Below are 11795 nucleotides of genomic sequence, written 5' to 3'. Positions count from 1 at the left end.
TATTGTACCTAGTAACCCATACTCACAATTTTGGGTACTCCTTTTCCCTAGATGGTTGCCCATGTTTGTCTCTCCTGCTGAAAATGTCACAATTGGGTCCCACTGGTGGCTGTTTCATAAGCAGGCTGTGGCTCTCTGGCTGCCACTGCCACTAAGAAACAGGGGTTCTACATGGCAGGTCCCAGGTTAGCCCTGCCGCTACCCTCACCACCCTCCAAAGCTTCCCAGCCCCAGAGAGAACAACGTGCCCTATGAGACCCCTGAGTATATGCTTGCCCTGTGGCTGTGTCTGGCTATACAGTTCCTGGAACAACTCAGTCCTGGAGGTTGGATCCCATAAGGAAATACCCTGTCAATGAGATATTCCTTCTCTGGCCACCCATCATGGACACAGCCTACTGATTTTGCCTTCACTGCTTTCAGCTCCTTTATCTTCCAAAGGAAGCTTATGGGGAGTGCAGATTGGTCTGTCTTATGGGAAAGTCTTCTCCCTCCCTCTGACTCTTTGTACCTCAACTAGCCTGCGTCTCCTCCTCCTCCTCTAGAGAAAATATGCAGAACCGGTACAATCCTTGTCTTTATCACTGGTCTTGAGGTTATAATTGATATCTATGGCTTCCTTCTTCTGCTAACCAATCTGTGCTTCCCCATGCTCAGTCAGGACTTCGGCAGACTGGGGTCTTTACCTGGTAGAGTGACCAAAACCTTAATTCCTGAAGGGTCTGAGTCCTCAGTTACCTTGCCTATATTTTGGTTACTATAGTTTTCCATTAACTTTTACTAGTAGGTATGGAAGTGACCTATAGAATCTCCTCAGTTCCAGAAATAGTCTCTCTTGTCCCCATTATATAGCTGCAATCCAATCACCCTGTGGTAATCAGGATCAATCACTCCAGCCAGTAGAGTAACTCCTTTTTCTGTCTTTTGATTCAGTGGCCTTGTCCTGGTCTGTTTATGCAGTTATAACAAGATACCTGAAACTGGGTAATTTATAAAGAACAGAAATTTATTTCTCACAGTTCTGGAGGCTGGGAAGTCCAAGATCAAGGTGCTAGCATCTTGTGTGGGCCTTCTTGCTGTGTCTTCCCATGGTGGAAGGTGGAAGGGCAAGACAGGATGAACGCTGTGTTCTCACATGGCAGAAGAGTGGAAGAGCATGAACCCACCACACAAGCCCTTTTATGATGCTGTTAATCTATTCATGAAGGTGGAGGCCTCATGACCTAAACACCTTTCATTAGGCCCTACTTCCCAACACTGTTGCATTGGAGATTAAATTTCTGATACATGAATTTTGAAGACATATTCAGACTATCACGGTCCTTAAGCCCAAAATGAACAGATCCTTCTTTCAGTTTAATGAAATCATAGTTGTAGCTCCTGTGTAAAGCTAAAATTCTGTGCACAGATTACTAGACATAATGGTAAGAGATGTAACTCTATTTATACCCCTTGATTCCCAGACCCTTGTATTCTGGCTATGGGGAAATAATGCCATATTATGGTCTTTGACTCAAAGCATATACTATGTCCTTTAAGACAGAACCCAATCCTTTCAGCGTGTTTAATCCCAAATGGTGCTGCAACTGAGTCTTCTGTAAGTGACTGCACCTTTCATTTAGCCCAGCCACTTCCAGTTAATGGAGTATATAGTGAGACCTCTTAATTCCATGGGAATTAATCCATTGCACCACTTTCTTTGCTGAGAAGTGGGTTCTTGGATCAGAAGCAATTCTATGGAGAATGTCATAATGGTGGATAGGCATTTTGTGAATCCACAGATGGTGGTGCTGGCAGAAGCACTATGTGCAAAGAAGGTAAGTTGATTTCTAGAATACATATCTATTCTCATGGTGACAAATCTCTGCCTCCTTCATAATAGAAAAGGTCCATTGTAATCAATCTGCCACCAGGTGACTGTCTACTCACCCCTAGGGAATGGTGTCATATCGGGGGCTCAGTGTTTAGTCTCTGCTGTAGATAGGTTAGGCACCCAGCTATAGTATTAGTACAGCCTTTATAAGGGAAAGTCCACCCTGTTAAGCCCCTGCATAGGCTCCATCCCTGCCAACTTGGCTTCTTTGTTCATGGTCCCATTGAGCAAGCACTAGAGTGGTTGAGGGAAGAGGCTGACAGCTTCTGAGCATGTTGCATGTTATTTTGTCTGATTATTAACCTCTTCTACAGTAATGATGCCCTTTGGGCATTCACACGGGACTCAAATATCTTCACCATTTGTGCCCATTATGAGAGAGATCCATCCATATACATCTTCCCCAGACTTTATTATCACTAATCTTCCAATCCTGCTCCTTCCAAGTTCCTGTCTATCCAGCCAAACCATTAGCAACTACCTATAAATCTATGTAGATCCATACTTCTATCTTTCATTTCACACTAGTAGACAAGCAAATGCACTCCTCAAAGTTCTGCCCACAGGGTCCAATCAGGACAAAGAAACCACACCGTAATTTTCAAACAGAAAAAAGTTTAGTATGAAGAATTAATAAAAGAGCAGAATTAACTCTGGTAAGAGTTAAAGAATATAAGAACAGCAGATATAGGTAGCAGCCACTACCCCTAGGGCTGAGATTGATGCCCACAGAAGAGCCTCTTCCTCCCACTAGGGCTGGGATTAAGATCTTGGAGAGGGGACAGCCATGGCCTACTGGATGAAAAAAAAGTAATGAAGGCAGATGACTTGCTGTTAGGACTTGCTGGGAATCTGCCTACTAGGGTGTCAGGGGAAGGTGTCCACAGATGCCATGCCTAGGAATTCACTGTACAGTCACCTGAGGCAGTCCTGGGGGAAACCACTCACAAGGATGGGGGTGGCATTCCACTGGAAGGTTGCCAGAGGACATGGTTGAGAGGGAGGGGGCTGTGAGTCACCGGGCACTATAGGAGCTCAAAAAGCACCCTCTTCAGGAGCCAGGCATTGGGAAAAGGAGTTCACTGCATGAGCCTAGCACAGCAGAAACTGCATGCTCTCAGGACCTAAGCCTGGAGAAAGCATACCCTGTAGGAGCCTGGTGGACCAGGCTCATGGGAACCAGGAAAGGGAAACCCCTTTTCTCTCCAGTGTGCCTCCAGTGCTGTTTGTCAATAAGGGAAAAATATTTACAAAGCCCACCTCCATTATCAACAAGCAGGAAAATAAGGGTAGATTTGGAGCCGAAAGGCAATATATTGATAACTGGCATGGGTATAGCGGTGTCAGGAAGTGGGGCCAGAGAGGAAGGCAGGGAGTAGGCCAACATATGTATATTATTCTGTGAATAAACTGAGAAAACAAAGCTCTTGATCAAGAAATAGGCCTAGAGCAATCAGGAAGCAGAAAATGAGCTCCTCTGCCTATGTCCCCCATTCCACCCACCACACACACACACACACACACACACACACACACGCACACGCACAAAGATGATAGGCTCAATCCAAAGACAGGGACTGGATGTTCTCGGTTCTGTTTGACTCAAAGCAAACCACCCTTAAAAAACAAACCTGTGGTCCTGACATTTAAATGAGCACTTTCTCCCATTTCCCTGGAACCTGGCCAGGGCTGAGCTAACAGTAGGTGCTTAACAATAGTCAGTTGCTTTGAAAGAAAGAGGTTTATTTTTTTTTTTTAGTTCCACTCCATCAGTGACTGCACTTTTTGTTCAGGGTCATCCCTTGTCCTGGAGTCATCCTTTTCCAAGGCAGCACCCTCCTGATGAACCTGGCTGGTTCCTGGGAACTCACTGTGTCTGGAGGCTCTCTCCCACCCGACATGAAGGAAGCATCATCCTCAATCACTGTTGCCACACCTCTGACCTCTTGAATGCTGGCAATGTCCCTCCATTCTCATGACTAAGTGAGCTTGGAGTGTACCAGTCAAGGAAAGGGGAGGAGAAGGGAGAAACCACACTTTGAGTAGCAATGATCTACAGTGTGTTGCTTAGAGAATCAAGCTGACACAAGCCGGAGGATACAGGCCTCAGCAAGGACTATGAGGTTGGACAAGGCTTCACAGAATTTCTGGCATTGGAGCTGGGCCTCCTGACAGCTTTTGCCCCAAGCAATTATGGGCCACCTAAAGAAATGAGACTGCAGGAAATATAAGAATAAATATTTTTGAAAAATATGAATGATCATAAGAAAAGGGCAAACTATGAGAATGGCCTCTGACGATGGCTGGCAGGAGAACCGGGTGGATGTAGGAAAGGCTGCATTAATTCACCGTCTTTCTACAAGTGCTTAGGGAGCCATGGTTTTCAGCTTCTTAGCCAAGAGTCTGGCATTTTGCTGCATGGGTGCTGTGCTTAATCTAGAGCATGTCCATTCCTAGGTCTCTGATGGGTACACACATAGTCCTCTTTGCATCCTGTATCCCCATGATCATCCTAACCCCAAAGCCACCCCCTACTACCCAGGACACATAGTCAAAGAAACCCTGCATGTGCATCTTCAATGCCTGTATTCCCTCACTCATTCAAACCACTCTGTGCAGCCCGAGCCTAGCCCTTCCTGGCTTTAGAGCCTTAGCCTGTGCTGTTGTGTTGCCTGGGATTCCTTTCCCTCCACCCTTGGTACACTGGCTCCTCCTAACCCTTCTGGTCTAAGTGTAAAGGCACTACCCCAGAGAAGTCTTCCCTGACTACCCCATCTGAGTCACTGGCCACTCTCATCAAAGCACCCTGTCTGCCATTTGTTACCCCTTCTTCAACTGAGGTTCACCTGTTCATATTCCTTCTCCCCAGCCAGGATACAGTCACCACCAAGTCAGGTACCCACGTAGTACCCGGGATGGATTAGACACTCGGTCAACACTTGATGAAGAAAAGAATAAAGCCTTATAGACTCATGTCCCCCTCATGAGGGGTGCCCTAGCCAACTGACACCAAGTTGATCATTTACACCATTTTTTTCAATTTGTGTTATTAACCACAAAACTCTTTTCCACCCTAAAATAATCTTATCCCACAAGACCCCACACCTAGTGATCTCTGTGGATGCTGTGGTTGTCAAACACCTCAGGGCAAGAGCCAGGCACAGGACAGGGTTCCCGCTATTGTCTCTACTCCATCTTCCCATAAATTGGCTAGCTGGGACCTCCTCACTGAGTTGCGTGGCTCCAACAAGAATCCAAAGCTGGCAACAGGAAGTCTGCAGGGCCCTCCCAGAGGGAAGCTGGGAAGTTAAGGCTGCAGGCTCCAAGCCCTTGTTCCTGGGAGAGAACAACGGAACTGGTACCATAACCGGTGTCCAGGCTGCTGGTTTGCCCCAGTTCTGGGCAGCCACAGGCCCCCAGAGGCATGATGACCAGCTCGTGCCTTGTCTTCTCCTGCCTCTTCCATGCTTTTACTGTGATTCTCATCCACAGGCACCAGAAGAAGGGGCCTTTCTAAGCACTGTTTACATTCTTGTCATTTTACCTGTGTTTAGACTTACAAAAAAATGCATCTTAATCATTTACAAGCAATCATAGGCCCTCATGGATTTCAAATAAACTTTCCTATAAACCAGTCAACTTCAGAGTCTCTGTTCTCCCTAGGATCATAAACCCTCAGAGCTGGTAGGCCCTTAAGCTAGAGAAACTGAGGCCTTGGGGGTTAGGGACCTGCCCAGGCTCACATGGCATTTAGTGCTACAGCTGGGCTGGAGCGCAGGTCTCCTGCCTCTACAGCCTGTGATTTCCATTTCATGAAAAGAAAAATCAGAGCCCATCAGCACAATGTTTCTGAGGGCATGTGGTTCTAGTTTTTAAGAGAACAAACTGATTTGAGGTTTCAAAATATTAATGTACTTAAGGTTTGGAGTAGGAATGTGCGTTAAGGGCACATTCTTGGTAGTCAGCCAGGCTCCATTGTCAGGCAGGCTGGCTGCCTGATAGGAATGCCCTGGGACTTGGGGTGTTGAAAGCATCTGCTGCACAACTCCAAGGCCCAGGACCTGATACTGTCAAGACTTCAGCATGGCTCCAGGTAAAAGTGCCAGACCTCAGAGGCCGTCCAAGAGCAGGTCCTGGGAGAGAATGACAAAGACCTGCCTTCTCTAAACAGTGCTGAGGATTTTCATTCAAACTCTCCTCCAGGGTCTGCACTAATTTGGGGGTTGAGTCTACCTACCCTTCATAAGACTCTCAGTGGACCCCGGAATGAATCTCCCTGTTGAGGCCTCTCATCGCAGGCCACACAGGCCTGAGCCCAGAAAGGAAGGGTCTAGTGCAAAGCCAGAAGACACCAGGAGGCCCTATGCCCCTAGAACCACCACCTTCCTCTCTCTACCACCACAGGCCCCAGGCAGGAAATGAAACAAAGATCCTTCTAAAGCTCAGTGGTGGAATTTCCAAGCAGTGCTCCCAGAGAAGAGGCCTAAGCTCCAAGGAGTCATACTACAAAGAAAGCTAGGGCGGGCCCCGGGGATTCCCGCCGCAGAGCCTGTTCTGCAGAAAGCATTGGACTGGCACCAGCTTGGGATGGTGGGGAAGGCCCAAAGGCTGGCTCAGGAGCCTCAGGAAAACAGAAAGTGACCACTTCCCTGCCATGAGCACAATGCAAAGACTTCATGTGTCCCTGTGTCCCAGAGCCCAGGAGGCCTCCTCTGCACATGCCCTGGCTCTGTCCTCCAGGAGGCGGGGGCTGAGAGTGGGTAGAGCACTGAGGACTGCCACCCTAGGCCCTAATGATCTCCCCAGATTACAGAGATTTGAGGACAAGATGTTTTTAGAGCAAAGTCACTGATAACATCCCTAAGCTCTGGTTGTGTCACGGCCCCATGCATGACTGTGCTGTGCTTGAGGGAAGGGAGGACACAGCTCCTGTCCCTGGGATTCTTACAGAACAAACGGAGAAGGATAATACAAATAAGTCTAAATATAATGTGGTGCCCTGGACTGGATCAAGGAACAGAACAGGACACTACTAGAAAAACCTAGTAAAATCCAAATAAAATCTAGAATTTAGTTAATATAAAGTACCAGTGCTGGCTTCTGAGATTTTTTAAGTTTCCTCGAAACTCATTGATTTGTTTATTTCTAGTTTTATTGAGGTACAGTATAATTGACAAATAAAAACTGTATGTATTTTTGGTGCAGAACATGATGTGTTAATATAAGTATACATTGTGAAATGATTACCACAATTGACCTAATTAACATATCCATCATCTCATATAATTACCTTTTTGTGTGATGAGAACATTTTTCACTCTTTAAGCAAAGAGTGTACAATATAGTATACAATATATTGTATATTATATATAATATTTCAAGTATACAATATAGTATTATCAGCTATAGTTGCCATGATCTCTAGAACCTATTCATCCCATATAATTGAAACTTTATGCCCTTAGATCAACATCTCCCCATTTCCCCCACTCCCTAGTCACTGGCAAACACCATTCTACTTCTGATTCTATGAGTTCAACTTTTTTAGATTCCACTTTTCAGTGAGATAATGTAGTGTTTGTCTTGCTGTGCCTGGCATATTTCACTTAGCATTATGTCCTTCCCATTATATACATATATATAATGGGTAATGGGAAATTATATTATAAATGTGTGTATATATATATATATATATATACATAAATGGGAAATTATATATGTAATGAGTATATACATATAATCAGCACTTTACATGAATTAGATCATTAAATCCTTCCAAAAACTTTACGGAGACTACAATTATAATCTTCATCTTACAGCTAAGGAAACTGAGGCCAAAGCTGTAGACATCCTGAGTCTAGGCAGCCAGCAGGTGGTGGCTCGGAGGTCACCAGAACTTGGAGGAACAGAGACAAGGCAGCCACCTATACAACCTCATGTATAGAGGGACTATTGGATCACCTTGCTAAATGGAAATCCAAGTCTAAATAAAAATGAGTGATCTGCCTTAAGGCTCCCGAAACACATGCTGGGTCTCCTGAACTCCCACCAGAGCCAAGGCTGGCAGGAGAGGGCTCTTCCTCAGTGTGCAGCGTCCTCAGTGAGAATGCCACCAACACCCCTGCCTGCAGTGTGCAAATCCTTCCAGCGGGAAATTAAATTCTTTCCTATTTCCTGCCTTAGGGCCTTGGAACATAATCCTCAGAAGCTTAGTAAGGGAAAATTCTTTCTTCTTTCTATTTATAAGATTTTTTTTTTCAAGATTTGAAACACTTCCTAAGGCTCTTTTTCACACAAACAGAAAACTTGCAGCTATTCCCAAGTCTCTTATTAAGCATGAATTCCTGCGGCCATCACATTGCCTGGTCATGCCCATCAATGCAATCCCTTGGCCCTGAACTTCACTGCCAGCAATTGTAGTTCAAGTTATGAGATAAAGGGAGAAGTTCTACATTCTCTCCAAACAGCGCATGAGCCTACACAGGCAGAGGGCAGATTAAAGTCTTTGAGTTTTCTCTTTTGGGTAACTATGCTTTCCTGAGTGCTGAAACTATGAAGCAGCTGCTAGTAAAACATGAGCCACTGAAGAACACACAAGCCCCAGGCAGGAAGGAAAAGGTTTCATGTGGGGTCCAATAGTCTCTGCCCTCAATTTCAATCATGAGCAGCAGAGACCAGGCTGGCCTGTCTTCCCTAAAAACACTTTTCTAAGAAGGGTCATGATCACAGACTTGGCAGAACTCAGGGCACTTGGGCAACCATATCACAGCAACTCAGAGTGAATTAGAACTCAACGCGTATGTCAGGCTTTGCTCTTAGTGGCTGAATCAACCTCATTAGAAAAAAGTCCCCATTTCGTCCTCAAGGTTTTAACCACTTTCTAGTGGTGACGCCAGCTAGCAAGGCCACAGCTGAGACGCTGATGGTTGCTTGGGGGTATTTCATGCTCAGTGAATAATTATGTGAACAAAATAACACAAAGTGGTTGCCAACAGCTATTAGACCTGTGAAAAATAACAATGGAAAACTCAGTTGACTGGCTATCAAAGGGCCCTCACAGAAAGGAGGAAACCAGCTGTGGCTTCACATCTGTACACTCAAACGCAATGAAAAAGAAGTGAACAACCAAAGGGAAAACTGTCCACAAGTCCTTACTCTCGGAATTATATCAACGCTCCCGTACGCCATTTAATTGGCTGAGAGTTGGTTTCATTCCAAACTGGCGTGCACCTGAGCAGTGCAGAGGAAGCCTTGCAGAGCCTTTGGCTGTTTTAGAATGGGGACAGATGGAGCAGGAGACAGGAAAGTGGATCCCCCTTGCCTTCGAATACAAGAGATTCTCCTGGAGTTCTCTCTTCAGAGACTGCACTCTGGTGAGTGCCTTCCACTGTACATAAGCCCAGCTCAGAAGTCAACAGTGATGGCAATGGAAGGCCTTGGTGGAAGGTCCCTCCCTGCAGGTAAAATCAGTGCTAGATGGCTGCCTCACTGTCAACTTACACTTGGGAAAGGGACCTCCTGGGCATAAGGATGAGCAGAAAAATGGTCTTCATTTCATTTCTAATCTCTGGGGAAAAGTTCCATGTGTTGTGCAAAGAGCATGGCTTTGGAATCACACAAATCTGGGTCTGACTCCTAGCTCCATCATTCATTAGCTGGGTGGCCTCAGGGAAGTGACTTAACCTCTCCGAGCTTCAGTTTTCTTATCTGCTTTGCAGGGCTATGATGAAGACTAATGATAATGAATATAAAGCCTCTGGAATGATGGCAGTGATGCAGACACTTAGAAGAAATGCTGGCTATTTTCATTAGTATTAGCAGGTGGCACTACCCCAGACAGCCTAGAGACATGTGCATCTGGGGTTCATCAGATATCACCATCAATTACAAATCTGCACTCAGATCAGAAACATTACTGCCCCAAACCCTCATGGCTTTTACCGTCTGTGTCAGATGATAAAAGTCAGACTCCAGAATTTTAGCTGTCTTGTGTCGTCTTCCACCATCTGTTCTCACAAGTCCCAGGTTCCTACCATATTAGGCTTCTCAGTCCAAACATGCCCTGCTCAGTTCTGACACTTTTGCAAAGGCTGGCCCTCCTATTGGGTTTTTTTTTTCTCCCCATCTGCAACTTGCTGAAATTCCATTTGTCTTCCAAAGTCTGTCTCATGAATCATCTTCTCCAAAGAGCCTTCTCTAATCTCTCTATTTGAATAACCTCCTTGGCCCCTCCATAGCACAGTGTGTAACATCAAATGCTTATCATAAGAACTAGATTAAAGTATCTCTTTTCTCTGAGATCAGTCCTCTGGCTCTAATAAAGAGTGTGGGCTCTGGAGTTTAATCCCTGGCTCTTCCTTTTACTGGCGGCAGCCTTGGTCAAGTTACTTAGCTCTCTAAGCCTTAGTCTCCTCATCTGCAAAATGAGATGATAATCATGGCGCTAAACACATGGCATTATTGGGAGGATTAAATGTGATGATGCTGGTGAAAATGTCTGCCACATGTTAGTGCAGTAAATGTTGGTAGCTGCTGCTCTGAGAACTTGTGTGAGTTAAAGGGGTTGCTGCTCACTAACCTGGGAGCTCCCCAAGGCCAAGAACGAGATTGCCCCACAGAAAGAACATGGTTTCTGGCATGACCAGATGCCCATAAATGTTGGCTGAAAAGACCGGACTTTCCATTGGGAGAGTTGACTCTATGAAGGCTGAGATGGTGTCTGTCCTGACCTCTCTGAGTGGGGCAGAGGGCAAGTCACCCCTTCATTAGCATTGCAGGAGAGCAAGGCCCACGAGAGACAGGCTAGATGGGAGATGATCTTCTGTGCAGTGATGGGGCCATCTTGGCACCAAGAACCAGTTCTTGTTCCACCCTTACTTCCAGCCCAGAGGCTCTTCCTGCAAGTGTGGCTGACTGACATTCTGAATTGGTCACCATAGAAGGGCCTAGAAACTCAGCTCAGCCTTCTCTTCACAGTCTTGTGCGTTTAGCCCCAAACTGAGAAGGGCTGAAAACACACAAGGAATCTGGCCTCATTCTCACTGAGGCTGCAGCTGTTCTCAGCTTTTTCCCCAACGCCCGTCAGGAAGCAACTCAAAAACATAATCAAGCAGCTGTGGCTGGAAAAAGAACCTGCTTCAGAACAATACATTGTGTCCATCAAGGACGTGCCGCAGTCCGGGTGACGGGATGGCTGACATACATGTTGGGGGCTGGGTCTATTCAGCGCATCCCAGACTGCTGACTGTTCTCTGCCCACTTCCCTTCCTGTGTGCTGGGGGTTTAGGACTTGCGTTGCTGCTGCTCTGGCTCCCACTGGCCTGGGTCCTCTCCCTCAGAGCCTATGTGTGAGATAGCCTCTCAATTTCTTTGCAGAAGCCATAAGTGATGTGCTTAGTCCTGTGGATACCATCTGAGCCTATGCCCTTTTCTCTCTACTCTTGAGCAAGTGCCCATCAGGAGCCACATCTGAGTCAGGACCTGCCAAGAGAATTTTCATCTCATCCTCAGTTCCCCTTTTGTCTGGATCCACTCGCTATGAGTTTCTATGAGATCGTAGCCAGGTTTGACCAAACCACTCCTGCACATGTGTTGTTTTGAAAGATTAGCACAGAATCCAACACAACATTTCCCTTGGATTCATCTTTCAAGCCAACAGAGAAAGAGCTATTTCCAAAAGAATAACATATTATTAACCAATGAATAAGAGCCAAGAAAACAATGTAGCCAGCATATTTATTCCAAACAGCTTGTTTAGAATGCAAATTGCAAATACATCTATTTCCACCTGGCTCTTTGGGGAACCATGCTGAAGACCTCTTTGAGCCAGCAGAGCCAAGCAAGCTACTTAAGGGGTTTGGGTCCTGCCCACCAGCCAGGGGCTGTCCATGACAGGGCAGTCCTGGGTTCTCCCAGGTAAGAA

General features: G+C 46.0%; 1 long non-coding RNA gene across 1 annotated transcript; it reads left to right on the top strand.

The window, feature by feature from the left end:
* Window positions 1-232: 232 nt before the first annotated feature.
* LOC116471530 (uncharacterized) lies at window positions 233-5512 on the top strand. The gene is made up of 3 exons (XR_004248816.1): window positions 233-326; window positions 1711-1817; window positions 3667-5512. It is a non-coding gene; the product is annotated as an uncharacterized LOC116471530 (long non-coding RNA).
* Window positions 5513-11795: the final 6283 nt, after the last annotated feature.

The sequence above is a fragment of the Hylobates moloch genome, unplaced genomic scaffold (genome assembly GCF_009828535.3).
Source record: "Hylobates moloch isolate HMO894 unplaced genomic scaffold, HMol_V3 SCAFFOLD_6, whole genome shotgun sequence".
NCBI lineage: Eukaryota > Metazoa > Chordata > Mammalia > Primates > Hylobatidae > Hylobates > Hylobates moloch.
The sequence above is the reverse complement of the archived record's forward strand: the minus strand, read 5'-3'. Positions and strand labels throughout refer to the sequence as shown.